The sequence below is a fragment of the Canis aureus genome, chromosome 20 (genome assembly GCF_053574225.1).
Source record: "Canis aureus isolate CA01 chromosome 20, VMU_Caureus_v.1.0, whole genome shotgun sequence".
Classification (NCBI taxonomy): Eukaryota; Metazoa; Chordata; class Mammalia; order Carnivora; family Canidae; genus Canis; species Canis aureus.
The window spans coordinates 57480218-57506360 of NC_135630.1; the positions used below are offsets into that span (position 1 = coordinate 57480218).

The 26143-nt window shown below is 41.7% G+C and overlaps 1 protein-coding gene across 20 annotated transcripts in view; it reads left to right on the forward strand.

Moving 5' to 3' along the window:
* LYPD6B (LY6/PLAUR domain containing 6B) overlaps nt 1–26143 on the forward strand; it is a 166972-nt gene that overhangs the window by 129563 nt on the left and 11266 nt on the right. For 4 of the 20 annotated variants that reach the window (XM_077861669.1, XM_077861663.1, XM_077861673.1 and 1 more), the window contains one exon: nt 13335–13393. The exons of 15 other annotated variants lie outside the window; for them this stretch is intronic. The gene's annotated coding sequence lies outside the window, so the exon portion shown is untranslated. Of the gene's footprint in view, nt 1–7128; nt 7243–13334; nt 13394–26143 lie in introns of those variants that run through there. One more of the 20 variants, XM_077861672.1, reaches the window with a different exon arrangement.

Here is a 26143-nt window from a genome sequence, read left to right on the forward strand (position 1 = left end):
GGAGACAGCTATGTCTTCAGTAGACATTTTGCACAAAATCCTATCACTTTATTTATTTTTCTCTAAAGTAGGCAGCGCTCCACCAGCATGGAGCCCAATGCAGGGCTTGAACTCTCGCTCCTGAGATCAAGACCTGAGTCAAGGGATCCCTGGGTGGCGCAGTGGTTTGGCGCCTGCCTTTGGCCCAGGGCGTGATCCTGGAGACCTGGGATCAAATCCCACGTCGGGCTCCCAGTGCATGGAGCCTGCTTCTCCCTCTGCCTGTGTCTCTGCCTCTCTCTCTCTCTCTCTCTCTCTGTGTGTGTGACTATCATAAATAAATAAAAATAAAATAAAATAAAAGATTTGAAAAAAAAAAAAAAAAGACCTGAGTCGAAATCAAGAGTCGGATGCTTAACCGGCTGAGCCACCCAGGCGCCCCAAATTCTATCCCTTTTGTGTGTTTTTCTTGAGAATAAGGAGAGGACATACCAGAATTGTAAAGTCTGTCCCTCTGTGCCTGGCGAGAAGGTGGATTCTGGTCTGCCTACGCCTTCTCTGGGAAGATTTAATCAGCGTTTGCTGTCAAAGAAGAGAAATGCTCAAGCTTCGGTGAAGACACTTTGTCTGTCTTGATAAACACAGTGAAGGCGACGCCAGGCCCTGTGTGAGAAAGTGAGGGGAATACTTTTTATGATTAGAATACAAAAAGACAGATTTACTAGGGGCTCTGCTGGGCCTTCTCCCTCTAAACTCCCTGATTCAGCGGCCGGTGCTGTGGCGGGTACGATGTTATGTGCTGTTGTACAAGTGAAACCAGCGGATTTAACGATTCTCTGCTCCTGGGTCATAATTCTTCCGTAACAGTGGAAATTCCAAACGCGCAGTACTTCTTTATCTCCTTAGGGCACACACATCTCTTTTCTTAAGGTGGATTTTTTGGGTGGTGGGGGTGGGGGGTGGGGGGTGGCTTTAGATAGTCTTCCAAAGGCAACTAAAAGAAAGGGAAAGGAGAAATAAGTGCATATTGAAATATGAATGAGTCAGACCGGAAGTGTCAACTGGATCCTTATTAGAAGCGCCTTAGTTTTCATTTGTGGGTGGGAGGACCCCCAGCAGGGTCCTGGCGTGCACCTCCCAGCGCTCTGGCCCAGTGTGTCCCCATGTGTCCCCATCGCCACCTTTGCCCGCATGGGGGCATCCGGGACTGGATCCACCACAGGCTCCGTAGAGGGCCTGGGCGAAGCCTGGATGTCAAAGGCCATGAAATGAATTTTGTTTTCTGAGGTTTCAGTTGCCCCAGTTCTCCCCCCACGCCCTCAGCCCTACTGAGGTCAAATTGACAAATTGTGTATGAAATTGACAGACTCGTGTTCAGGTGCCCAACGTGGGTGTGATGTTTGGCGAATGTATCCGTTGCGCGGTGATGACCACCATCCTGTCCGTTAACATCTCCATTGTGACCTCACATGGTTGTTTTATTTATTTATTTATTTATTTATTTATTTATTTATTTATTTAGCGAAAAACACTCAAAATTTACTCTTCGCAAATTTTACATATGCAGTTCAGTATTATCAACTCTGGTCACCAGGCTCTACATTACGGTGCCAGAAGTTATTAATCTTATAAGTGGAAGACTGTGCCCTTGGGCCAGCATCTCCCCATTTCCTCTACTTGACCCAACCCCTGGCAACCACCGTTCTACTCTCTGATTCTATTATTTTGACTTTTTTAGGTTCCATATCTAAGTGGTCGCATACAGGACTTGTCCGTTTCTGGCTTATTTCACTTAGCATAGTACCCCCACTTGGATTCACGTCACAAATAGCAGGATTTCTATTTTTATGGCTGAATAACATGCAATAATAACATGCAATAATACGGGTGAAAAAATATTCCAGGAAACCACATTTTTAAAATTCATTCATCCATTGATGGGCACTTTGGTTGTTTCTGTATCTTGGCTGTGGTGAATAATGCTGCAATAAATGTGGGAGTGCAAATATCTCCTCAAGATAATGATTTCATTTCTTTTGAATATATTCCCAGAAGTAGGATTACTGGGTCATATGGGAGTTCTATTTTTAATTTTTGAGGAACCTCCATACTGTTCTGTAGTGGCTGAGCCAATTTACATTCCACCAACAGTGAACGGGGTTCCCTTTTCTCCACATCCGATCCTATGATGGTTATCTCTTGCTTTCTGAGGAAACCTATTCTTACAGGGGTGAGGTGATACCTCATTACAGTTTTGATTGGTATTCCCCCAATGATGCAATTTTTTAATTGGAGTATTTGGTGTTTTGCTATTGAGTTGTTATGAGTTGCTTATATATTTTGGATATTAATGTCTTAGCAGACATTGGTTTGCAAATGTTTTCTCCCATTCCGTGGGTAGGTTGCCTTTTCATTTGATTGATTGTTTCCATTGCTGTGCAAAAATGCCCCATCCAAAAAAAAAAAAAAATGCCCCATCAGTTGGTCTTCCTTGCCCTGTGACCTTGGAAAAGGCACTGCAGGGGCCTGTCTCTGCTTCTTCCTCTGTTTGGGCTGAGATTTAACTAGATCAGGGGCTTTTCAGATGTTTTAAACTATGGAACCCTTTACCCACATGAAATGTTGTGATTTATCATAATAAAAGCAATTTTACACAATCTGACCTATTCTCATTTAAGTGTGGGTGAGGGGCCCAGAGTTGCCCCTACCCTCCTCAAATCCCCTTCGTGTGTTGGAACTGCAACAGGCCTGCGGGCCGCCTCCAGCTCACTTGATCAACAGAATGCAGAAAGTTGCGCTAATATAAGGCCTAGAAATGCGGGTAATTTTACCTCCGTCAATCCTGAAGACAGCGAATTTTACAAATTTTGAGTCAACCAACCTAAAATGGCTTAATCCATTATAAAATTGAAAGCACCAATCATTCTCCTCTTTTACATGCCTTGCTCCTTATGACCAGAGTATTTTTAGCTTTGCTGTTGGTCAATGATGTGCAAACGAATGTGGGTGATGAATTCTGTAAAGCACAGCCATCCCCACATTTCAGAACTGTGCCGGCCCTTTGCTATCCTCCCTCTCCTGGATTCCAGAAACCCAGATTCTTTGCCTCCCACCTTCTACCCCTCTAACCCTCTACTGTACAAATACCATATCAGCTCTTTTACCTCTGTATTTATCATGTCCGTCTCCTTTAAAAAATAGCCCCATTGTCTGAAAGGCCAAAACTCGGCTGCTGATACCGACCTTCTGAAAGTTCCATGATTATTTAATTTCCTCTCAAACCCTATTGCCCACTGCTTCTAGTATACATTCCATTTCAGTAAATCATTCTCTCCCCAGGCTCTGCCTTCAAGGCTGTGGTCCTGCTCTTTGCCCATCTCTCTCTCTTCCTTTCCCTGTAAAGACCCATCATCCTTCTGGTTGCCTACCTGTAACCCCTATAGCTCACCCTTCACATCCTCCACGCTCCCTCTTCTCCCTCCCCTGGTACTTGGCAAGGAGGCGGCATGGTGTGGCAACAAAATTACACAACAGGGAGACCGTGCTAGGACCACTCCCTGGAATTTTCCAACTTATTTGCAAGATGCCCTTGGCTAAGCCTCTTTGGGTCCCAGTTTCCACATCTGTAAAATGGGATTAGTAAAGTAACATCTCCCTTGCTTATCTCACCATGCAGTTGTCAGAATCAAAAAAAAGAATTATATGTGAATGCACTTTATCTAATCAAAGACTCATCTTTCACATTTTGTTTCTACATAATAGTGCGTATGTGGCATTCCTATAGCACTTGTTTTAATTATTGATCCAACTCGGCCCTGTGCTCACTGCAGTCCTTTCATGCATGATGGCCCTTCCGGCCAGTTCTTTGGGTCAAAGAACTTTCTTAAATTTAAAATTTGACGTCGATACAGCTTTACAGCAGTTATCACATATTAGGTAGTTCACGTGGATTTGCTTAAAGGAATTTTGATCTCCGATATTTTCCAAGAACTAGCCATTTTTGGTGTGTGGGCAGGAGAGGTCACTTAATTATCAGAAGGACACTGGGATTCTGGCATTGTCCCAAGACAAGATGGAAAGTCTAAGGATTTAGCTTGGATATGGAAGGCCTTAGCAGCAGGTCAATATGTTCTCCATGTGGGATGCTCTCTTGAAGATTGACTCAAGGCAGAAGTCTCTTCTGGGACCAATTTTTTTTTTAAAGATTTTTAAATTTATTTATTCATGAGAGAGAGAGAGAGAGAGAGAGAGAGAGAGAGAAGCAGAGAGACACAGGCAGAGGGAGAAGCAGGCTCCATGCAGGGAGGCTGATGTGGGACTCGGTCCTGGGACCCAGGGAGCTCCCCCCAGGCATTTCTGGGACCAGTTGTAATGAGTCTGGCCGTTAGTCCTTGGTCAGCACAGCCTTTGAAAAGCTCCAGATACTCACAGTGCATAGAGAGAAAGTTCCAGTGAGTGAGGATTGCCACCTGGGCTATCAGAACACTGGGATCCGCCAAGGAGGCTGCATCTGTCCCAAATAGCCAAAGAGCCCTTGGCAGGCTTCACGTGCTGTGTCTTAGCAGCTCACAGGATGTCGCATCCAACTTTTTCCTAGTCTAATATATTCCCAGAAAATAAATTGTTGTGTTATGTTCATTGTGAGAGTGAGTGCTCATCGTGTCTCGGTGAGTGGGTGGCAGATACTTCTTCATGTAAGTCAAGATTATCGGAGTCATAGGGAAAGATACCTTTTTTTTTTTTTTTCTTTCTTTCTTGGATAAGTGGAATGCCTTCAGGAAGGTAAGGTGAGCGTGCTGTGATAAACCCTGAGGGGGGCAGGGGCAGGCCAGGCACGTCGTCTTACTATACTGGGGATTTAATTTGGGGTAAGCTGGTGATCAGTAAAACATGTGATTTTCCCCCTCCAAGCTTGACTTATCTAGTGGACTGTATGCTTCTGGGAGAACCGAACTTGCTGGCAGGTGAAATCGCTGAACCAAGAATGGGGACGTGGGAGCTATGAATTTGTTGGAAATCCCCAAAGCACCAGGCTGCCCAGTTCCTAGTTTTGGATCTGGAGACAGAGCCTCAACACGATTCCCGCTCAGTGCTACGAGCCCGCGCGCTCATCTGCGCCCATCCACTTATTCTGGGGAGATCTGTGGAAAGTCTCAGCCAACCTGCTGGGGTTTTTTTTTTTCTTTTTCTCTTTTTTTTTGAGAAAAAAAAGTGTTTCCTGAGGCATTTCCTCTACTTGGCCAAACTAAATGTGTGTAGATCTGTTCGTTCGAGATTTGCTTATTTCTGGGGTGTTCCCTGCGTGGTCTCAGTGCAATTAGTATGTTTCTCTACCTACGGCAAGCTACAGGAATCACTGGCATTTTAGAAAAGTAAAGGTGGGGGCCCCCGGGTGGCGCAGTAGGTTGAGGGCCCTAATCTTGATTTCAGCCCAGGTTGTGAGCTCAGGATCGTGAGATGGAGCCCTGGGTTGGGCTCTACACTCAGTGGGGCGTCTGCTTGAGTTTCTTCCTCGCCCTCTGCACCCCCCTCTCCCCCACTCAGACATGCTCACTCTCTCTTTCAAATCATTTTTTTCTTTTTTAAAGTAAGGATGGAGGAATTAGTAACACGCCGTAATCCATTGTTTCCATAGCAACAGGCCCACATTTGCTGTTTGTACATGGGCTGCTTCCATCACGGTATCCAAAATGCTTTAGGGCATGGACCATGTCTTAACCTTTTGTTTCTGGTCCTGTGTGTGGTGCACAGTAGGTGTTCAAGAATGCTTCTTAAATGAATAAAAGAGGTGTGTGTGTGTGTGTGTGTGTGTGTGTGTGTGTATACACACATTTTCCATTTTAAAAGTCTAATACTTTCTCAGCTAAGAAAACACTCCTAAAATCAATATGGGTTGATGGTGTCAAAACATAACATCTTCTAATCCAGTGCTCGATGTAATGACCCACGCGAAAGGAAGCCGAGTAAATGAGGACGACATTGGGTGGCCGTGCTGCAGCAGAACGTTGCCAGATTTTCTTAGATTTGTCTGCAGGGCCCAGTGAACCCAGACCCAAAGGAATTCTTGTGACAGCTCTCTCAACTCTGCTTTGTGAGCTGCCGTTGCCAAAAACTACAGAAAGTCAAGCAACAGCCTAAGCGGGGTGGCAAGATTTAAATATACAACCGTCTTGTAGCCCTTATGTAGCTATCAGATTTCTGAGGTTCTGGATTTTTCTCCGAAGCATTTCATAGCCAAATCAAGCTTGTGAGAATGTTGATTATTCCTGCCGTTGCCTTTTTCCTGAAGGAAGCTCCTGATTTGGTGTCAGTCTGGTACTTCTGTATGTCCGCCTCTTTCTCATATAGCCTTAAACCTGTAGCTATTTTGAGTTAACGGTGAGAAATCAGATGATGTTTGCTGTAAAGTATGTACTGAGCCCCGGCCCAGTCTTTTCTACATTCTCGCTTCAGTGTAGCCTATAATACGTGCATACCTTATGCAGTGTTTTTCTCTTATTAAATTCATCGTCTCATAAAATGCTCCTTGAGAGAAAATGTGGCTTTCACATCTCATTTCTGCATTCCGTAATATTCAGCAAACATTTGGACACCTGCTCCATGCCGAGCCATTGCTGGAGACGAAAGATGACTCCTGCCTTCAAGGAGCTTGAATTTGGTGAGAGAGGGAGATAGGAACTGCCCCCCCCCCTTCCCCACCCTTTGCACACACATTCTTCTTCCCATCAAAGAGTGTGATGCATGGGCTTTGGGAGCATTCAGGGATTTTTTGGTAGACCAATTAAAAGAAATCATTGGGGAGAATAATTAGGGTTCAAAGCCCGATACTTAATCTCACATTAACCTGGAAAAATAGAAGCAGTGATTGCCATCTGCTGACACACCACCGACTGACAAGGAGTGGATGTTCTAGGCTGGCCAGGCTTCCCTCGAACAGGGCCAGGGAAAGTACCCTGATTAGAGCAATTACAGTGACTCCCTGAGCCGGTTCTTAATTTGCTTAATCACACTCACTTCACCAGACTATGCTTTTGGTTTAGGGAGTTCTACGGGAAGAAAAAAAAAAATGCAAGGTTTGGGGAAAAGGAAAGGAAGCAATTAGGGAGAGACAATTCAAATTCTCCTCCCTCGTCAGTTTAGGATTGGCAGGAGAGGAGAATGACATCAATGACCAGGTGTCAATACGAGGAAGCTGATTTGGAAAATGGGTCCTTTGAGTCTTGTCTGGGCGGGAATCATTGAGATCACAAAAGGAAGCAGCTGGTAAGTTCTGGAAACCTTTTTGTGTAAGCCCAGAATCTGAATAATGCACTAAGTGGAGTGGAGTGCATATATTTAAATATTTATGTACAACTGGCTGTTATTTCTTAGCCTCCTCTGCCATGGTCCTATGACTTGATACAGTTGCTTTTAAATGATCATTTTCTAGATGTTAGAAAGGCATTGTACAGAAGAAGCAAAAAAAGAAAAAAAAAAAGAAAACTTAGCAAACCAAACAAGGAAAACGCAGAAGAGACCATTTTATTTTTATTTTTATTTTTTTTTGAAAAGAGACCATTTTAGAAATCCATCATAGCAAGCTTTGTTTAAGAAGTTTTGAAGGCACCATCGTGTAGGGATTAAAATGGAGAAGTTTGAAATTGGAACCTAATTTATATTCTATCCATGATTTGCTAACTTTGTAGTCTTGGGCAAGTTACTTATCCTCTTATTAAACTTCACATTCCTTGTCTGTAAAGTGGGGCTGATAACAGTACCCACCTCATAGGGCTGTTGTAAGAATTACATGAGCTAATGATGTTAGGTACCTGACACCCATAAGCGTCCAGTAAATGTTAGCTTAGGAAAGGAAGTTATCCTGCATCAGGACACATGGAGAAAAGCATCAGCAAGTCACTGGAAAGTCCTACAACTGAGAGCAGGAGCTTTGTTTTAGGGACCGAAGCTATGGCTGTGAACCAAGTGGTGCCTGGCACATGGTAGGTGTTCCATAAATATTGATTGAATAACTGAATAAAAGTAGTTAGCTCATTTAGAGTCTATAAATTGGATTATTTTATTAAATTGCTGTGCATTTTAAATGAATAAAGTATAAGGAAAGAAATCATGTGTGAAAATTTCAAGTGTGGCAGAGGCATGTTTTTGAAACTTTTAACCAGGAAAACGTCCGTCCTCTCTTTGCCCATCAGGGACACAGAGTTTGATTCCATTTTCTTTCCTAAGACCAGATGATTTGGGGACCATTTTTGTAATGTTCTAGATGGTCTGCATGGTTTTAGGCCCTTGCACAGAGGGTGGGGAAAGCGTTGGCCTTCTCCACCTAACCCTAGCCTGGAGTCATTTCTCAGACAAGACGTGAGCAAATACCGCCTTAGGAGGAAAGTGTACACATTTGCCAAAGAAAGGAATGCAGTTGTGGGACCTCCTAGCTACAGGATTATGTAAATCATTCAACACTGGTGAAGTTGAAGTTATGAGAGTAATTTCCATTTGTACCATAGCTAATTAGTCTAAGGAAAACGGTGACAGAGGATGTGTTCTGGAACTTCTCAGGAGGTAGCCCTGGAAGCCTGGCTTGGAAGAGCGAGTTTTAAAGATATCTCTAAGATGCCACATGTGAGTAGCTAATATTTACTGAGTTCAGACTATTTTCCAGAATTCTTCTACATTCTTGAGATGTATTAATTACTCGCTTGAGGTCATTATTGTTCTCTCCTTTTTACAAGGAGGAAACTGAGGCACCGGGATGTGAAGTGCCTTGCCCAATGTTGGCACTAACTTTTGACGCTTGATTACATGTAAAGAAACCGAAATCCTGAGAAATAGCCCAGGGATGGCAAATAGATAGCTGGTCACTCAGCCAAATAGCAGGAAATTCCCCCTCGCTAGAAGGGCACAAGGAGCCATCACTTCCTTTCCTACAGGAGTGAGTCCTAGGCCCCTCTTACCATGAAGCCTTGATGCGAGGGCTTCCCAGGTCGTTGCCTCTTTTCAACTTGAAAGCCTAAAATCTAGAATCGTAGAATCTCTAATGGAGTCACAGGAGATGAGCTCCTTCTAATGATTCAGAGAGCCTAACAGAAATTGTTCATTTAGGGCCAGCAAAACAACATGGGCTAATGAGTGTATAAAAACTCTTTTTGACATTTGTCAAAATTGTATAGCATGTTAATGTAATTTATCTTGTGTGGGGCAGACACTTTTCATGGCAATTGTACTTTTTTAATCTTAAAAATGGATAACTATCTTCTGCATACAGTTTAGATAACTCCTTCTAAATGTGGAATCGGGGTCTAGGGTCGAGGCAAAATAGAAATGGACTTTGGAGATGAAAACATTAGCCGCTATTGGCCTGTAGTGCAAAAGATATCTTGCTTATAGTCAACAATCACAAGATACTCAAATGGATAGAATGCTTCTCTTCGGCTTCTCTTCCTTATCTATGTTCTCTGCTCGTCTTGCAGACCACTATGACTGTGTTGCCTACCACCACACGATTCACTTCAAAGCCAAATAAAAAATGCTATTTTGTAATTATCTACTATTTGGTCCTGATCTCAGGGTTGTGACATAGAGCCCTGAGTTCGCCTTTGTGTTGGGCGTGGAGGCTGCTTAAGATTCTCTCTCTCTTGCACTCCCTCTGCCCCTCCCCCACCTCCCTCTCTAAAAATATGTTTTAATAAATTTTTATTTATGTGGGTCAAAAACCAATAAATCAGTAAAATGAGATACATTCTGAGAAATCTTCCTCCTTCTTCTGTCCTTTTATGTGATTTTTTTTACCCTGTTCCTTCACCCATAGGTCATCACTTCTGTTCATTTCCTGTGTATTGTTGCTGAGTGTATTTATGCATATATAAGTAAATATATAGAGTAATTTTTATTTTATTTTCTCTTCACAAAAAATTAAATGATATCCATAGCTCTGTATCTTTCTCCATTCATATATGTATCTGTACCCGAGAGCTTTTTTTCATGGTGGCTATATATAGGAACATCCTCATTTTTTTAATGACTGTGTTATATTTCATTGTGTATGCATATTCTATTTGTTTGTGTGCATATATACACACAGCTTCCGATGGACATGGGTTGTTTCCAATCATTTGCTATTATAATGCTGCAATGACCATCACGCAGTGTGCCATTGTTCATGTGTACAGGCTGTATATTGAAAAAATTCCAAGGAGTGAGATTTTGGGTTAAGGGTAAATGCACTTGATATTTTAATAGCTACCAAGTTGCTCCTAAGCAGTCACCTTTCTCCCAGCAGTATATGAAAACAACTGATTTCCCATGGTCTCCTTAAAAAGCAGCATTAGAAAACATTTTTACCTATCAGACTAGTCAAAATCTGAAGTTATAAAGTATAGTTTTAGTTTGCATTGCTTGTATTTGAAAAGATGCTTATTTTTTTTCCCTGGTGTTTCAAGACTATTTTGTTTGTTTTTCTATGAAATATCTACTAGTTTTCTTAGCTTATTTTTATGTTAGGTTACTTTTCTTATTGATTTCTAGTAGCTCTTTCCATATTAGTGAGATTTCCATTATTTTGTCTGTGACATAAGTTGAAGATATTTTTTCCAGGTTTTCTGTTTCTTAGGGTATTTTTTGGTCATGTAGAACTTATTGCTTAATGTAATTGAATTTATCATTTTAATTATATGCCTTCTGGGTTTTGAATCATAATTGGAAAGGCCTTCCCCTGATCCAAGGAAGTCACTCATATTTTCTTCTGGTATTAAAAAAAAAAAATTTATTATGGGAAATTTTAAGCATACACAAATTAGAGAAAATAGTATAATGAGCCCCAACTGCCCATCCTCCAGCTTCATCAACTAGGAATATTCTTTTAAGTATGTCAGTATGTATCAATAACACATAAGGACTCTTTAGAATGTAACCTCTAAATACTATGACCCCGGTAATTCCTTATGATTATCTAATGCTGTTCTGTGTTCAGAATTTTCTCTTGTGGAACTTTTATGGCTTTGTTTTATGTGTGTGGCATAAGCTATGTATCCAGTCTTTTTTTTTTCCCCTGGTTATCCAGTTGTCCCAATTCAACTTCTTAGAGTAAAATCTTATCTTACTGGTTTGAGGAGCCACCTTTACCATATAACAAATTCCCATGTGTATTTGAGTCTATTTCTGGACTTTCTGTTCTGTTCCATTTGTCTACTCATGTGCCACTATGTTTTGTTTTTTGTTTTTTTTTTAAGATTTTATTTACTAATTCATAAGAGACAGAGAGAGAGAGAAAGAGAGAGAGAGAAAGAGGCAGGCAGAGACACAGACACAGGAGAAGCAGGCTCCATCCAGGAAGCCCGACATGGGACTCGAACCCAGGACTCCAGGATCACACCCTGGGCCAAAGGCAGGTGCCAAACCGCTGAGCCACCCAGGGATCCCCACAACTATGTTTTAATTATTGCAGCAATCTTTTAATGTCTGTCGGGAGGAGTCATTCTCTAAGAGAAATAGTCATCTACTCCAACTCATGCTATATAAAAATGGCAGAAAATTATAGTTGGTAGTCCAGCCTCCTCAGGTCAGGGATGGGCCTGATTTAGGAATTGACAAGGCATGGGAGTTGAATGTGTGAGAGTGAATGTAGTCCCTAAGAAGAGTAATGGTAATTACATACTATAGCAAGGTAAATAGTAATTACGTAAGGGCATGAAACTCAGGGCAGGTCCTCATCTAGAAGGTGGGAGGAGGAAGAGGAACCCAGAAGGGAAAAAGGACATGGTTTTGATGGTTGAAGCTTTGCCCTGGTAACTAGCCAATCCTGGTTTTCTTTGGCAAAGTCAGGAAGGCTAGTAATAGAGAAGGTTGAAATACTGCTGTATGCGCGCTCCAGGGAGCTGATCAGAGACCAGAAATGTGTTGCGAAGCGTCAACAGCCTTGGTGAAGTGTGTAAAGGAGACCGTGCCATGATGTAATTCTGCTATGGACACTTCACAGGCCTGGACTGGCAGTGACCTGAAGTGGCCTGTGTGCTGATTTGTGTCCCTGAGGGTCCAAGGATGAACCTCTTCATGCATTTCCCAGGAAGAGCAGTGAAGATGTATCTTCTAAGCTTTCTTTCTAGGAGACAGTACTGAATCTATCTAATAAGATATCTTTGCTGGAAAAGATATGAGTGAGATAACTTCTAATATGAGTTCTCCTCAGAAAGATATCCAAAGTATTTATTTAGCAGGACCAAATCATAATAATTCCCCCCCCCCTTTGAAATGCACATATCTACTAGACTCTGTCTACACCTTCATAGAAGCGCAGAGAATGATAAGGTGGTCAAAGCACATATCTACTAGACTCTGTTTATACCTTCATAGAAGCCCAGAGAATAAGGTGGTCAAAGCATGGGGGAAAGGCCTGGATCACTGCGTTATGACTTCATTCCCCAGCAGACACCCTTAATAACCTTTGGCACAGCCCGTAACCTTCTCATCTCCGATTTCCTCATTTATAACCTGCAGATGAGCACAGGGCACTTACCTCACAAGGACATGTGGGGAAGATGAACTAGTTTCAGACAGGAAAGTTCTTTGAAGATGAGTCATAGGGTATAGTTGCTAATTTGAGGCTACACAGCCATGAGCTAGGGTAACCACCTGCTGCCCAAACCCTGACAGCAGAGGGTAAGTACAAATCACTCTGCCTCAGAGTTAAGGAAGTGGACCTTGCAAACTGAATGAATGGGTAAAGTCAACCTGATTCAAGCATTTATTCAAGCAGTTTATTAACTTGAATACTGGGCAGTCATGGTGGGGGCTGGGAGGGGGTGGGGATTGGGCTACCCAGGAGTGATAAGTCTGAAGGGCAGGCACTGTACTTGCTGCGAGTGGTTATTACCTACGGTGGATACGACAGCCCAGAACCGCAACTCTGGGCTAGAAGTCTGTCATCTTTGCCATCAGTAGTGTGACTGGGCGTCAGTTCCAGGGGGCTGCACCTTCTGGCATACTGGAAGGGATGAAATAGGGTCATCAGTGCTTCCTTACTCCCTCATCTTACAGATGCCACACTTACCACATCCTTAAGCAAGCCTTCTCACTTAGGTGCTTTCAGTGAAGGGGGCCTTTGGGTCCACTAACAAGACGGAACTGCTAAAGGGAAGACTCCCTTTTTTGGCCTCTTTTGACTTCTGTCATTGTATGCCACTGTTCTAAAACCTGCACTCAAGGTGTGCTTTATTTTAAGTACAAGGTAAAAGGGACTATTTAGGCATTATCACAGAACACTTTCTCTGCCAGTAAGGAGTTTTATGGTCTGGAAATTGGTACAGAATATGGATGAGATCTCAATGTACATTTTGAGCTGAACTTTTTTTTCCACCCTCTTTCAGTTGTCCTTGAGTGAGGGTAGCAGGGAATGGAAGAGGAGGAAGAAAGAAAATTAAGAAAGGTGGGTATGAGTAATCTTGCAATGTGAAGTACGGGGCATTTTGGGCAAATGAGGCTACCAAAAACATTATCCCAGTAGGAAGGTTTGGGATTGCAGGTGAGTAACCAGAAACCTAACCAAAGGGGGCAGGTCAAGAACATTTCTTCAGTGAGAAGCCTACTTGCCCATACAAACTAGTGTTGGTTCTAAAAATATAAGATCTTAGGAAGAGCAGACTACAGGGCAAAGCACCATTGCATTAATATGGGATTCCAGTTTACAGTGGATTTATTATATTTAAAAAAACTTACATCCCTGTGCAGATATTTATATTTATAGGTACTCTATTGCAGTAAGAGGGTGCAACCCGAATATATGAAAGCTTCAGTGGGCTTTAGTACTATGTCCATAACAGTATGTGTTCTGTTTTCTCGGCTCTTTTATTGAAGTTCAAGAATTTGTCCATCTCTCTACTTACTTAATGATATTCTTCAATGACAGTGGGAACAGATAAAGCTGGGTTTTGGTGGGCTTGTGATATTTGTACGAGATTATAACCTTCTAGATTTAGCTTCTGTGTAATCTCATTTTGTTTCTATAGTCTTCATTCTCACCTTGAGATGGTTTATAGCATAAATTCAACTGTTGCTTTACCATAAGGCAATAGTAATATTTGCTAGTAAAGGGGGACTGTTTATTCACTATAGCTGTTTCTATGATAAGTCTGCTGTAACAATAAGCCTTGATGCTTTGGTCCAAAGTGATTCCTGGTATTTTAAGACTAGATTCAAGGCTCAGTCAGGGTCCTGGCAGACACCTGGTAGGAAGATGGCATATTCAAGGGCATATTCAGACTGGTGTGATTTGAGAGAATTAATAGAGCACTGTTCATAATGGTATGGCTAGATTTAGGAAAACCAGCAAGAGATAGTACCAGACCCCAGAGGCAGTAACAGAGAAGAGTTAATTCTATTCTGCAGGCTGACAGGACAAGGGCAAGGAGAGAGAATGTCTATCAGAACCCAGGAGAAGGTAGCTGTGGAATCAGCTACTAGATAGGAGCTGAGAGGTGTGATAACAGCCAGGCAGGGAGTGAATCAAGGGAATAGGTATCCTAGTCTCAATTTCTTCCCATCTTCTAACCTGCCAGTTTCTGCTATTAGCCAAACCCAATTGGATGCCTGCAGAAAAAAAGAACTGTGAGAGTTGTCTTTGTAGCTTGGCTTTGCAGGACATAGAACAGGGTGGAGGGGGATGGCGGGTGGGTCTGGAGGGGCAAAAGATGAAAGCCTGGCAGGGTTCATTTCCCTTCTGTCCAGCGAGGATAGCTCGGGAAGATGTGATCGTAGCCTTTTTTTAAGCTTGACATCGTATGTGTCAAACAACACGTGAATACACTAGTTCTAGTTGGGTAGACCTTCAGTTGCTGAAAAGAGAGTTCTCATGATTTCCACAGGGTTTACCTAAAATCTATACAAACAATTGAAATGGGAATTCTACTGGTAGAGAAGATGAAAAAGTTGTGTTTTTTTTTTTTCCAATTTATTTTTACTGATAATGCCTGCAATTGTGTGAGACCTTCAGAAACTTTCAGCTCTTCTACAAGCAAGGACGAGAACTTGCTGTGCCCAACTCAGTGCTAAGCAAAGAAGGATAGAGTCTTATGTCCCCAAAAGAACCCCAAGCTTTTTTCAGAGTAGAACTAACCCATGGGCTGGAGCAGACACAGTAAGGTTGAAAGATGAGAAATACTGGAAGTAGGCCTTTAAAGAGGAGTGGCAAGTACAGGTAAGGACACATGAGAGCACAGAGCTTCATGCTTTTGACAGCAAACGTGGTAGGAACAACTGCCTACTATGTAAGTACAGGCAAAGAATATAGATTTATCAGAAAACAGATTAATGAAAATGCTAAGCTTAGGCTAATTGTTCCCACATATATTCTAGAATAGTTTTCCTAAAATTGGTCTTCAGAGGAATTTCACATCCTTCTCTCATATATACTCAGACAATCACGGAATTTGAGAGCTGAAAAAATGTTTATTGGATTTCAGTCTTAAATCGAATAAGTGTTACATACTCTTAATGATATTTGCCAGCAGGTAATCCATAGAGGAACCAACCCTAGATCTCTACATTTAGCTTCCTAATTGATTTAATAATTTGACAACAATAGCAATGGGTAAGGGACTTATTTATTCTCTAGTTTTCTGTAAAACAGATATTTAATATCTCTGTTTTACTGATAGGGAAACTGAGTCTCAGACGATTAGAGGGATTGGCTTCGAGATAGTAGATCCAGCCAGTGATGGGGTCAGAATTTGCACCCAGGCCGGAGTGTCCACAAAGGCCATTCTTTCCCCATTATACTAGACAGCATTTACATGTGACTTTACCCTTGTGGGATCATGAACTATTGCTTAAATGCAGTTTTTCATATTGCAATTAAAACACTATTTAATGCACATAATTTTTCAGTTTCCTCTGGGAATATGAAATCATGCACATATATATCTTTATATATGTACATTTCCTTCTGCTCCAAGCGGTAATAGTGACAATTTATAGAGCAAGTGACATGCTATAACTTTGTTATATATGCAGAATGCAGAAATATTTTATTAGGATTGCTTTTATAAGCTTGTCAGCTTCCAGAGAGTTCGTTGAATAATCTGTCCCAGATTTTGTGACTATGCAAAAGTCAGCACCATATTCTTTTGCCATAGCATGCAGTTTATTGTTGTTTTTTAAAATCTCTTCCTGTTTTCAGAATGATATCAACGAACATGTTATTTACTTGTGCGATATGTTTTTAGCGGTAGAATCAAGAACGAAATTGAGCTAGTGGGGGCCCTATAAACAGTGGTCAGTGTCATAAGACCTTAGCACAGAAGAAAGATGATGGGCCAAATACATAGCAACAGTTCTGCATCCTAAAGCTCTCTCAATTGAAAGATCACCCAGTGGGTGCTGAAAACAGCTGACATGATTGGGTAATACAGTCTCTCATATAGAGTTCTAAGGACACTTTTACAACCTGGCATGTAGTTAGCACTTAAAGAAGTCATTCAATTAAATATATCCACGTATGTGTATATGCGCCTATGTACATGTATGTGGGTGTGCATATATTCATGCACGGATATCCAAATTTATTGCCTGAGATTTCTGCTTTGGTGTAGACACTCTCTCACGTTAGAATACATACAGAGAGATTCAAACGAGAAAACACATCTCTGTGAACACTTTATTTTTATGGTCCTTTTCCTATGTCACTTGAGACCAAATGAAGTCAGAAGTCCTGGCCATCATCTATACACTGACCCTGAAAGCTAAGTTTTCTCGGTTGAATTGTGTATGCCATTTGAGAATGCATGCTTGGCATGAAACATTCCTCCAAATGTAGAATAATGGATTCTTAGCCAGCTGTTGGACATTTCAGCCTAGATTTCTATTATGAGAGCTTTGATTGGTTATTAAAAGAAATGGGTTCACTAAAGCAAGCAGGACTATGGAACATAAAAACAAAGCCTTCCGCGCCCAGCCTATGTGGCTGCTTGGTTTATGTCTCTGTAGTTCTGCCAACGGAATTGCTCGTTAGCAGTACCAAACACCTGTGTGCCTGCAGCTCTCTTTGCAGAACTTCCGTCCACTTGTATCTTTCTCTCAAATTTAAAGACTCCCTTCGCCCATGGAGAAGAAAATAATCTCTCTTATTTGCCTCCCCGACAGCAGAAATATCTCTATAGAATTACCTTTTAATATTATGCCCTTTGCTTTTTTTTTTTTTTTTTTTTTTTTTTTTTTTAAGAAATGGCCAATTGAAGGACGCATCTGGAGCTCTTTGAAACAAATTTCAGGCATTATCCATAAGTTGTTTGGTGCTCTCTGTATGACAAGACATAGGGCCCATTAATTTGAGAATTAAGTATCAGAAAGAGTTTCCTTTTATCATGTAATGAGAATATGTGTCCCATGCGTGTCCCTTCGCTCCTAAGAAGTACAAAGTGAAAGGTGACACGCAGTAGAGGAGCACCATGCATGAAAGTGTAGTGGTTAAGATCTTTCCTCTCATCTAATAAGGTTCTTACTCTATTTTGAGAGCCTTAATGCATAAGTAACTTGGCATAAGCCTCCTAAAAATCATTTAGGATACAAACTGGGCAAAAATTACTTCACTTATGTGAAGGACACTCTCAAATTTAATCAGTCGACATATATTTATTTATTAGGTTCCCACCATTTGTCCAAATAGTTCAATAACACATGGCAAACCAATCTTGATTCTTTTTAGAAGGAGCACAGTTTCCAATTTCTAATCATCTAAGCTTTTTAATCTTGTTCATGTGGAGTTCTTAACCATCTCCTCCAGTATCATCAAAGCCTTTTCAAAAAAGATGTTAACTCATGTTTTTGACAAAGATGAAGTAGAAAAGCTATTACTTGGAAAGAGTTGTTAATTTTTTTTTTCATAAAATTTGAATCACATTTGGAAAGTTGTCTTTAAAATTGATTAGAGGGCAGCCCCCATGGCCCAGCGGTTTGGCGCCGCCTTTGGCCCAGTGTGTGATCCTGGAGACTGGGGATGGAGTCCCACGTCAGGCTCCCTGCATGGAGCCTGCTTCTCTCTCTCTGTCTCTCTGTCTCTCTCTCTGTCATGAATAAATAAATAAAATCTTAAAAAATAAAATCTTAAAAAATACAATACAATACAATACAATACAATACAATAAATTAGAGTGGGGATCTCTGGGTGGCTCAGTGGCTTAGCACCGCCTTCAGGCCAGGGCATGATCCTCGAGACCCAGGATCCAGTCCCACCTCAGGCTCCCTGCATGGAACCTACTTCTCCCTCTGCCTGTGTCTCTGCCTTTCTCTCTCTCTGTGTCTCTTATGAATAAATAAATAAAATCTTAAAAAAAATAAAATTGATTAGAGTAGTTTTCCACCCAAATTGCACACTTATTGCCCTGTATTAACTAATGATTAGATTTAGATTTGCCATTTGCATAATAACATTACTTTAATATTAGCACTGTTTTAGAATTATTTTTATCAGTTGGCACATAGTAGAAAAAACTGTCTTAGCCCTGCAAAATGTGCAGCCTTCTGCTTAGAAATGAGATACTCATTTCTGTGAATTTTTGATCCCATGTTGAGGAAATTTTTGAAAAGTTCTTACCTTTTTAAACATTATAGCAGGAATCTGAAATATGGGAATACTGCGTTACATTTATAGCTTTTTATGGCATAACTGGAATTCTTCATTAATACCCTTCCATAAAAATCGTAAAATATTAGAAGTGGAAGGAACCTTGGCAGTCATGCATTCCAACTTTTCATTTGGTTGCAAGAAAGATAATTCCTGAATACCCTTTAGAAATTAGTGCATAGAACTCAGTACTGTTTACCAGATTTGGTCCAGCTAGTACGGCATGGAGTTGGACAGTTATATCCCTTGATCTGATTTCTGTTCTCCTGCTAATGATATCTGAAGAAATAAGGAGGGAAGGTAGGGATCTAACATTTCTTCAACACCATCTAAGTAAAAGGTGATTTACCTATGTAATTATACCCAATTCACACAGCAGCTTAAGAAATTTACCTAATGGCTCTGAGCCTCACTTATCTTATTGACAAATAGGACACTATTTCTTAACTTTGTGATTACCTGGTTAGTAAATGTAGAACCAGAATTTATAGTTTTCATAAGAAATTGAACATGACACAAAGAAATGAAAACATTCCGTGCTCAAGGATTGGAAGAGCAAATATTGTTAAATTGTCTACACTACCTAACACACTTAGTGCAATCCCTATCAGAATACTAGTCCATTTCTCAGAAACAGAAGAAACAATCTTAAAGTTTCTGTGGAACCACAAAAGACCTCAAACAGCCAAAGCAACCTTGAAAAAGAAAAGCAAAACTGTGGAGGCATCATAATTCTGGATGTTAAGTTTTATTACAAAACTGTAGTAATCAAAACAGTATGGTATTGGTGCAAAAACAGACACCTAGATCAATGGAACAGAATAGAAAACACAGAAATTGAACCCTCAACTATATGGCCAATTACTCAACAAAGCAGGAAAGAACATCCAATGGGAAAAAGTCTCTTCAACAAATGGTGTTGGGGAAACTGGACAGCTACATGCAGAAGAATGAAACTGGACCACTTTCTTACACCATACACAAAAATAAATTCAAACTGGATGCAAAATCTAAATGTGAGACCTGAAACCATAAAAGTCCTAGAAGAGAGTAGAGGCAGTAACTTCTTTCTAGATGTTTCTGGAGGCAAGGAAACAAAAGCAAAAATGAACCACTGGGACTTCATCAAGATAGAAAGCTTCTGCACAGCAAAGGAGACAATCAATAAAATTAGAATGCAACCTACAGAATCGGAGAAGATATTTGCAAATGACATGTCAGATATCTGACATGTCTATCCAAAAATATACTATATTTATTTTGGATACTAAATAAATATACCAAATATAGTATATGCAGTATCCAAAATATAAGAAACTTAAAAGACTCAACACCCACAAAAAGAATACTCCAGTTAAAAAATGGTCCAAAGACATGAATAGACCTTTCTCCAAAGAAGACATAGAGATGCCCAACAGACACGTGAAGAGATGCTCAACATCACTCATCAGGGAAATACAAATCCAAACTATAATGAGATAGCACCTCACACCTGTCAGTATGGGTAAAATCCATTAACCCAAGACACAAGTGTTGGCCAGGATGTGGAGAAAGGGGAGCCCTCTTGTACTCTTGGTGGGAATGCAAACTAGTGCAGCCACTCTGGAAAACAGTATGAAGGTCCTCAAAAAGTTAAAAATAGCACTACTGTGTGATCTAGCAATCCTAGTACTAGGCATTAGCCCAAAGGATACAAAAATACTCATTTGAAGGGATACATGCACGTTGATGTTTATAACATCATTATCTGCGATAGCAAAATTATGAAAACAACTCCAGTATCCAGCTGATGAACCGATAAAGATAAACACTGGAAAAAAAAATACAATGGAATGTTACTCAGCCATAAAGAACCGAATCTTGCCCTTTGCAACGATATGGATGGATCTAGAGAGTATAGTGCTAAGTGAAATAAGTCAGAGAAAGACAAATACCACATGATTTCACTCCTATGTGGCATTTAAGAGACAAATGAACAAAGGAGGGAAAACGATGCAAACAAAGAAAGAGACTCTTAACTATAGAGAACATATACTGATGGTGGCAAGAAGGGAGATGGTTGGGCGGATGGATTGAATTGGTGATGGGGATTAAGACGTACACTTGGTGTGAAGAGCGCTGGGTGTGGTATGGAAGTGTTGATTCACTGTACACCTGAAACTAATATTGTACTGTAGGTTAACTAACTGGAATTTATTTATTTATTTATTTATTTATTTTAAAAGATTATTTATTTATTTATTCATGATAGTCACACAGAGAGAGAGAGAGAGAGAGAGAGAGGCAGAGACACAGGCAGAGGGAGAAGCAGGCTCCATGCACCGGGAGCCCGATGTGGGATTCGATCCCGGGTCTCCAGGATCGCGCCCTGGGCCAAAGGCAGGCGCCAAACCGCTGTGCCACCCAGGGATCCCCTAACTGGAATTTAAATTTAAAAAAATGCTGACCCAGAAAAAAACATAGAACCAAAATTATATTCTGGGTGCCCTTTTGAATCTCAAGTCTGTTGTTGTTCCTCCTAAGATGATTGTATTAACCCTTGTCAGACGCTTCTCACGTTGAGTTTTTGGCCCCAAAAATATATGTGCGTATAGGGATTGTGTCTCTTATGTATTGTTTTCTAAGTGCTTAGCAGAGTACCTGGTGTACAAGCTTGACTTATAGTCCTACTACTTTCAAGATTTGGACAAGCTGGTACTGAGAGATTGAATAATGACCCAATTTTTCCCCTGGTGAATGTTGTTATTCAAGAATAAAGTCCATGGAGATTTTGTATTTTCAGATGAAGATAATAGATGGGGAATAAGGTAAAATTCCCTCTTGTGATTTGCTCCAGGCACATAGAGAAGGTAGATTAGATATCTTTTTTTTAATTTAATTTATTTTTTTTAAGATTTATTTTTTTATTTTTTTATTTAGTCATGAGAAACAGAGAGGAGAGAGAGACAGACACAGGCAGAGGGAGAAGCAGGCTCCATGCAGGGAGATTGACGTGGGACTCGATCCCGGATCTCCAGGATCACGCTCTGAGCTGATGGCGGCGCTAAACTGCTGAGCTGCCCCTAGATATATTTAAAGAAATTCATATTTTTAAAAAGATTTTGAGCCAGCAAGCACGAGCAGGGGGCCGAGGGAGAAGCAGGGTGCCCGATGCACGGCTCGAACCCGGGACCCTGAGATCATGATCTGAGCTGAAGGTAGACACTAAATCAACTGAGCCACCCAGAGGCCCCAAGAAATTCATAGTTGAACTTAGGAGGAAAATACTTTTCATGTACCAGAAATGGAATACCTGTTAGAGAAGGGAGGAGCTGTAGTCTGGGGAGCAGGCTCTCGATGGCCAGGCAAGGTTAGCAGTTGAGTCTTCGGTCCCCCTGCAAGGAAGGGAGCTGGCACAGTGTCTGGGCCTAAGTCCCACGGACACTGTTCTTGAATGTAATGGGATCCAGAGTATCTCCATTGGTCATCGTGGCCAAAAGGAGGTAACGTAAGCCTTGTTGCAGGTGGTAAGGTTTTCTGGCAAATTTCTCCTTTTGAGAGGAACATTTTCACCGAGTCTGTTCCTCCTGAGTAAAATCTCAGCACTCATTTTGAATTTCCACTTTGCCTTCTACTCTTTTTACAAGGGAAGCCAGGCCTATTAAAGTTTGTCATTAAAATGTCTTACGGTGGGATAAGTGATGCTTTCAGGAAGGTGTGAATGTGAGTGTTGATGGGCGTGCTGGACTCAGCCGAGCTGCCTCCTTTAAATTATCCTTTTCATTTGTTTTATTGGCAGTCAGAGTTAGCCTTGGCTTGCTCACTCCTTGCTGTCAACCGCGCAGGAAGTACCAGCATGTGCCACATCTGTTTGGTCTCTTCTTTTTCAAATCTCCTTGTGAGTCCCTTTCTGTATCTTTGGACACGCGGCCAACTCCTGACCGCCCACAGTCTCCGTCTTGCTTGCTAAGCGAGGTGTTCCTTATAGATCAGAGTTAAGATGTCGGTTCTATTCCAAAAGGTATTTATTGGGCATTTACCATGCACTGAACCCAGACCTAAGGAATTTAAAAATAGAGTAGGTTGTTTTCCTATCCCCAACACGTTCATGACGTCAAGGATGTGCTGTGGCTTGAAGCCCCCGTCAGCTTTGCATGTTTTCTGTGGAAGCATGAAATGCCACATGGGCCAGGGTGATGGTTCTTACTCAGACCTGCTCATGGTCAGGCTTCTGGACCTAGTGCCCTGTCGGTCCTTTATTCTGGGCAGTAGTAGGCCGAAGTCTGTAAAACAAGAGACGTCACCTCGTTTCATTTCAGTAAACACAACTTTTTTTGAGTTGATAGTGGTTCCTCTTTCCAGAGCCCTTCCCTGGTACGTTTAACATGTCAAGTGCTGAGCCTCTGCATGCAAAGATGAAGGCATATGAATCAAGAAGATTGTGCCTCTGTGGCAGATGTGATTTTCAGAAATTATGACTATTTTATATGTCTTGAGGGCTGGTATATTTGCATCTAAAAAATAAATGCACCTACTCTGGAAAAAAAAAACTGGTAAGCCTGGCGGCCTGCCGTTCCCTGGAAGGCCTGAGAGTTGCCCATCCCTGTGGGATCCCTGCAGGTGTGCCCCGTAGAAAGTGCCGATATCTTTTGGCAAAGAAGCATGCTGCCTTCTGCAGCAAGAGTTATCATACTTTCCAAAGAGATCATAAAACAAGTGGAAGGCCAGCACCACAGGTGAGGGATTTCTGACCAGGCCTACTATCTGGGGGAAAAAAAAAAAAAAAAAGGATAAAGATAATGTGCTCTGTCTGGGGAGGAATGTTTTTGAACTACCCTTGAATTTGAGGAGTGTGTACCAGATACCTAATGTATGTATGGAATTTTCTTAGTGTCAAGTATAAAAACATCCAAGTCGAAGGAAAGCAAATCCTAACAGCTGTATCCTGAATGCAGCAGGCACGCGGGTCTCAGATTCCTTTGAGATCCTCAGCAAAGGGGGAAAATACATACAGACACAAAATTTTGCAAATAACCCGAAGAAGCTTACGGGTCACCCCTCCCCCCACGAAGAGCTCTGCTCTATGCGATGGTGCTGGAGAAGGTACCAGAATGGGGGAGTGTGACTCATCCTATTTTCCCCTTCTAGAGCAAAATACAGGCTCTGCGGTAACCTTGTTCTGCAACCAAGACGGCAGCGAAAGCCTACTCAGCAGAGTCTCAGCCGATGATTTTCAGTTCAGAGTCTCCGCGAAATGATTCTGAATGTAAAACAACTTTCAGATACCGTAGTTAGTCATTTGCTTTCTCATTATCCTAATGTCTTTTGGTTGCGAAAGATAAAACAGTCGTGTTAACACAAACCTGTCCGCTGCAGGATAGATAGAGACCGATCTGGGTACTTAGGGCAAAACAGGATAGGCGAATAGATTATAAAGCGAGCTCTGGGACATAGGAGGCATTTTTATTTAGTGTTTTCCTCATTCGACGGGTAAGACCCCAGCAGCCCTGGCGAATTTTGATGGAATCAGGCTGTGCTGTTTTAGTTAAAAGTGGAAATGAAAAGTCACAAATCCATATGGAAACAATATTCTTACGGCTTCTTTCCCACTACTGTTCAGGTGTTAGCAGGCTAGGATAAGCCATGTGGGAACGTCCTAGGGACGCTGTGAGCCAGGCAGTGTGCGAGGAGGATCCTTACACATGGTCTCTGAGCCTCATTCGTACGATGGCAACGAGGTCCCATTCCCTACGGTGCTGTTTTGAAGAATGGGGAAACCAAAAATACAAACCTCATCCTTGGGTTTGCTATTCATTCAGTTGTTTTTAAGTTGTCTGTCGTCCGCTTGCTCTTTTACTCAGAGAAACCTTTGTGATTCACAGATAAGGGAATTCTCAATTCCTCTGTAGTCTCTATTATCGGCATCCCTTTATTCTGGGAGTTAGAAATCAGGCTAGGGATTTGCGACCCTCTGCAGAGACGAAGCATTTCTTTCAAAATTAGATCATCTGAAACCAAACAGTTCCCTGATTTTGTCAGATCCAAAATCAAAAGGCCTAAGCGCCTTTATGACCTGGGCCTACCACCTCTGACTGTCTACCCGCCTCCCTCCCCTGCCCCCAGAACACGCCAGTCATGCTGGCCACCTTCTGAGCTCCCCAGCAAGGCACACTTCTTCCCATCTTGGGCCTGAGGTGTCTTTTCCCTCGATTCTTTGCTTAGATGCTTGCTTCTCATCCTGGGTCCACCACGTACGTGAAGTAGCTCCTCCGATTCAAGCACATCTCTTACATGTCCTTACCTGAGGATCAGGACTATCTGAAATTACATTTTTCCCATACTGCCTATCTTCTTCCAAAATTCACACTTCATGAGAGCAAAGACCTTGTCGGAGATCCAGTAATAACGTCTTTCTACGCGTTGCACGTCAATAACGACATACTGAAGGGATGGGCTTGTGTCTCATAGAGATTACGTGAGGACAACCAGGGGTTCTGGCTTGTGATCCCTGTTGGGAAATTTGTTCATCACAGTGAATACTTACCTAGTGAGGAGCAGAAAAAGGCAAACATAGCTAATTAGATAGTGCTTCACATGTATTAACTAATTTAATCCACTAATGAGGTAAGTGTAATTATTATTACTTCCGTTTCATCGATGTTGTGGTATTGGGAGGTTAAGGACCTTGCAGCAGGTATTCCAGGTATACGCTCAAATACTGAGCCAGTGCTCTTTACTACCAGACAGAAAGTGCCCATGTGCCCAGCATTCGGTTGAGTGCGTCATACACATGACGTCATTTAGTCCATGTTTCTGCACCCTGAGGTAGGGACTGTTATGCCTCTTCTACAGATGGGCAAGCTGAGGCTTAGAAGGCTTAAGCAACTTGCCTGAGGTCCCATATTTGCTTAGTGATAGAAAAGGGACTCCATGTAGACAATGTGATTCTGAGGCCTATAATCCTTGGCATCATCTCCGTTATACTGGAATGTGGATTGCTATTGAAACACAGTGAATCTGAGGTTCTTGAAAGAGGAATTAGTCTCCCCTGCTCAAAGATTCTCCCCTGGTGTAGTCGGGGGGTCTTCATTCCTTGGCTCCAGATTCACCGTGAACATGGAACAGTACGATTCAGAGAAATGACTGGGAGAAGCAGAATCTGCACCAGTGTAATGACTTGTCTGGAAGGAATAACACAGCCGTAAGAAATGTCCGTTTCTTCAGAAAGAGCATAAGAATAGGATTTAGAAATCTGATAACTCTGAAAGGTCAATTTTGGTCTCTAAAATGAACCAGGGCAAAATTTTATATATATACATGTGTGTGTATGTGTGTGTGTATAAAGTCTCATATAAAATATATGCAAACAATAGGTCTCGTTCTGTCCTGAGCTGAAATGCGGTGTATAAAGCTTAGCACTATTGATTTTTGAAACTTATTGGGTTTCCCTTTATACCAAGAACCTCCTTAGAGACTCAGTTCTGTCAGTGGCAGGAGCCACCTGTAGGGATGGGGGTGCCGTGGCCGTACTTCGCCTGGCGTCCCGTTCCTTCTCCGTAGGTTGGTTTTGCGTGTCTGGCT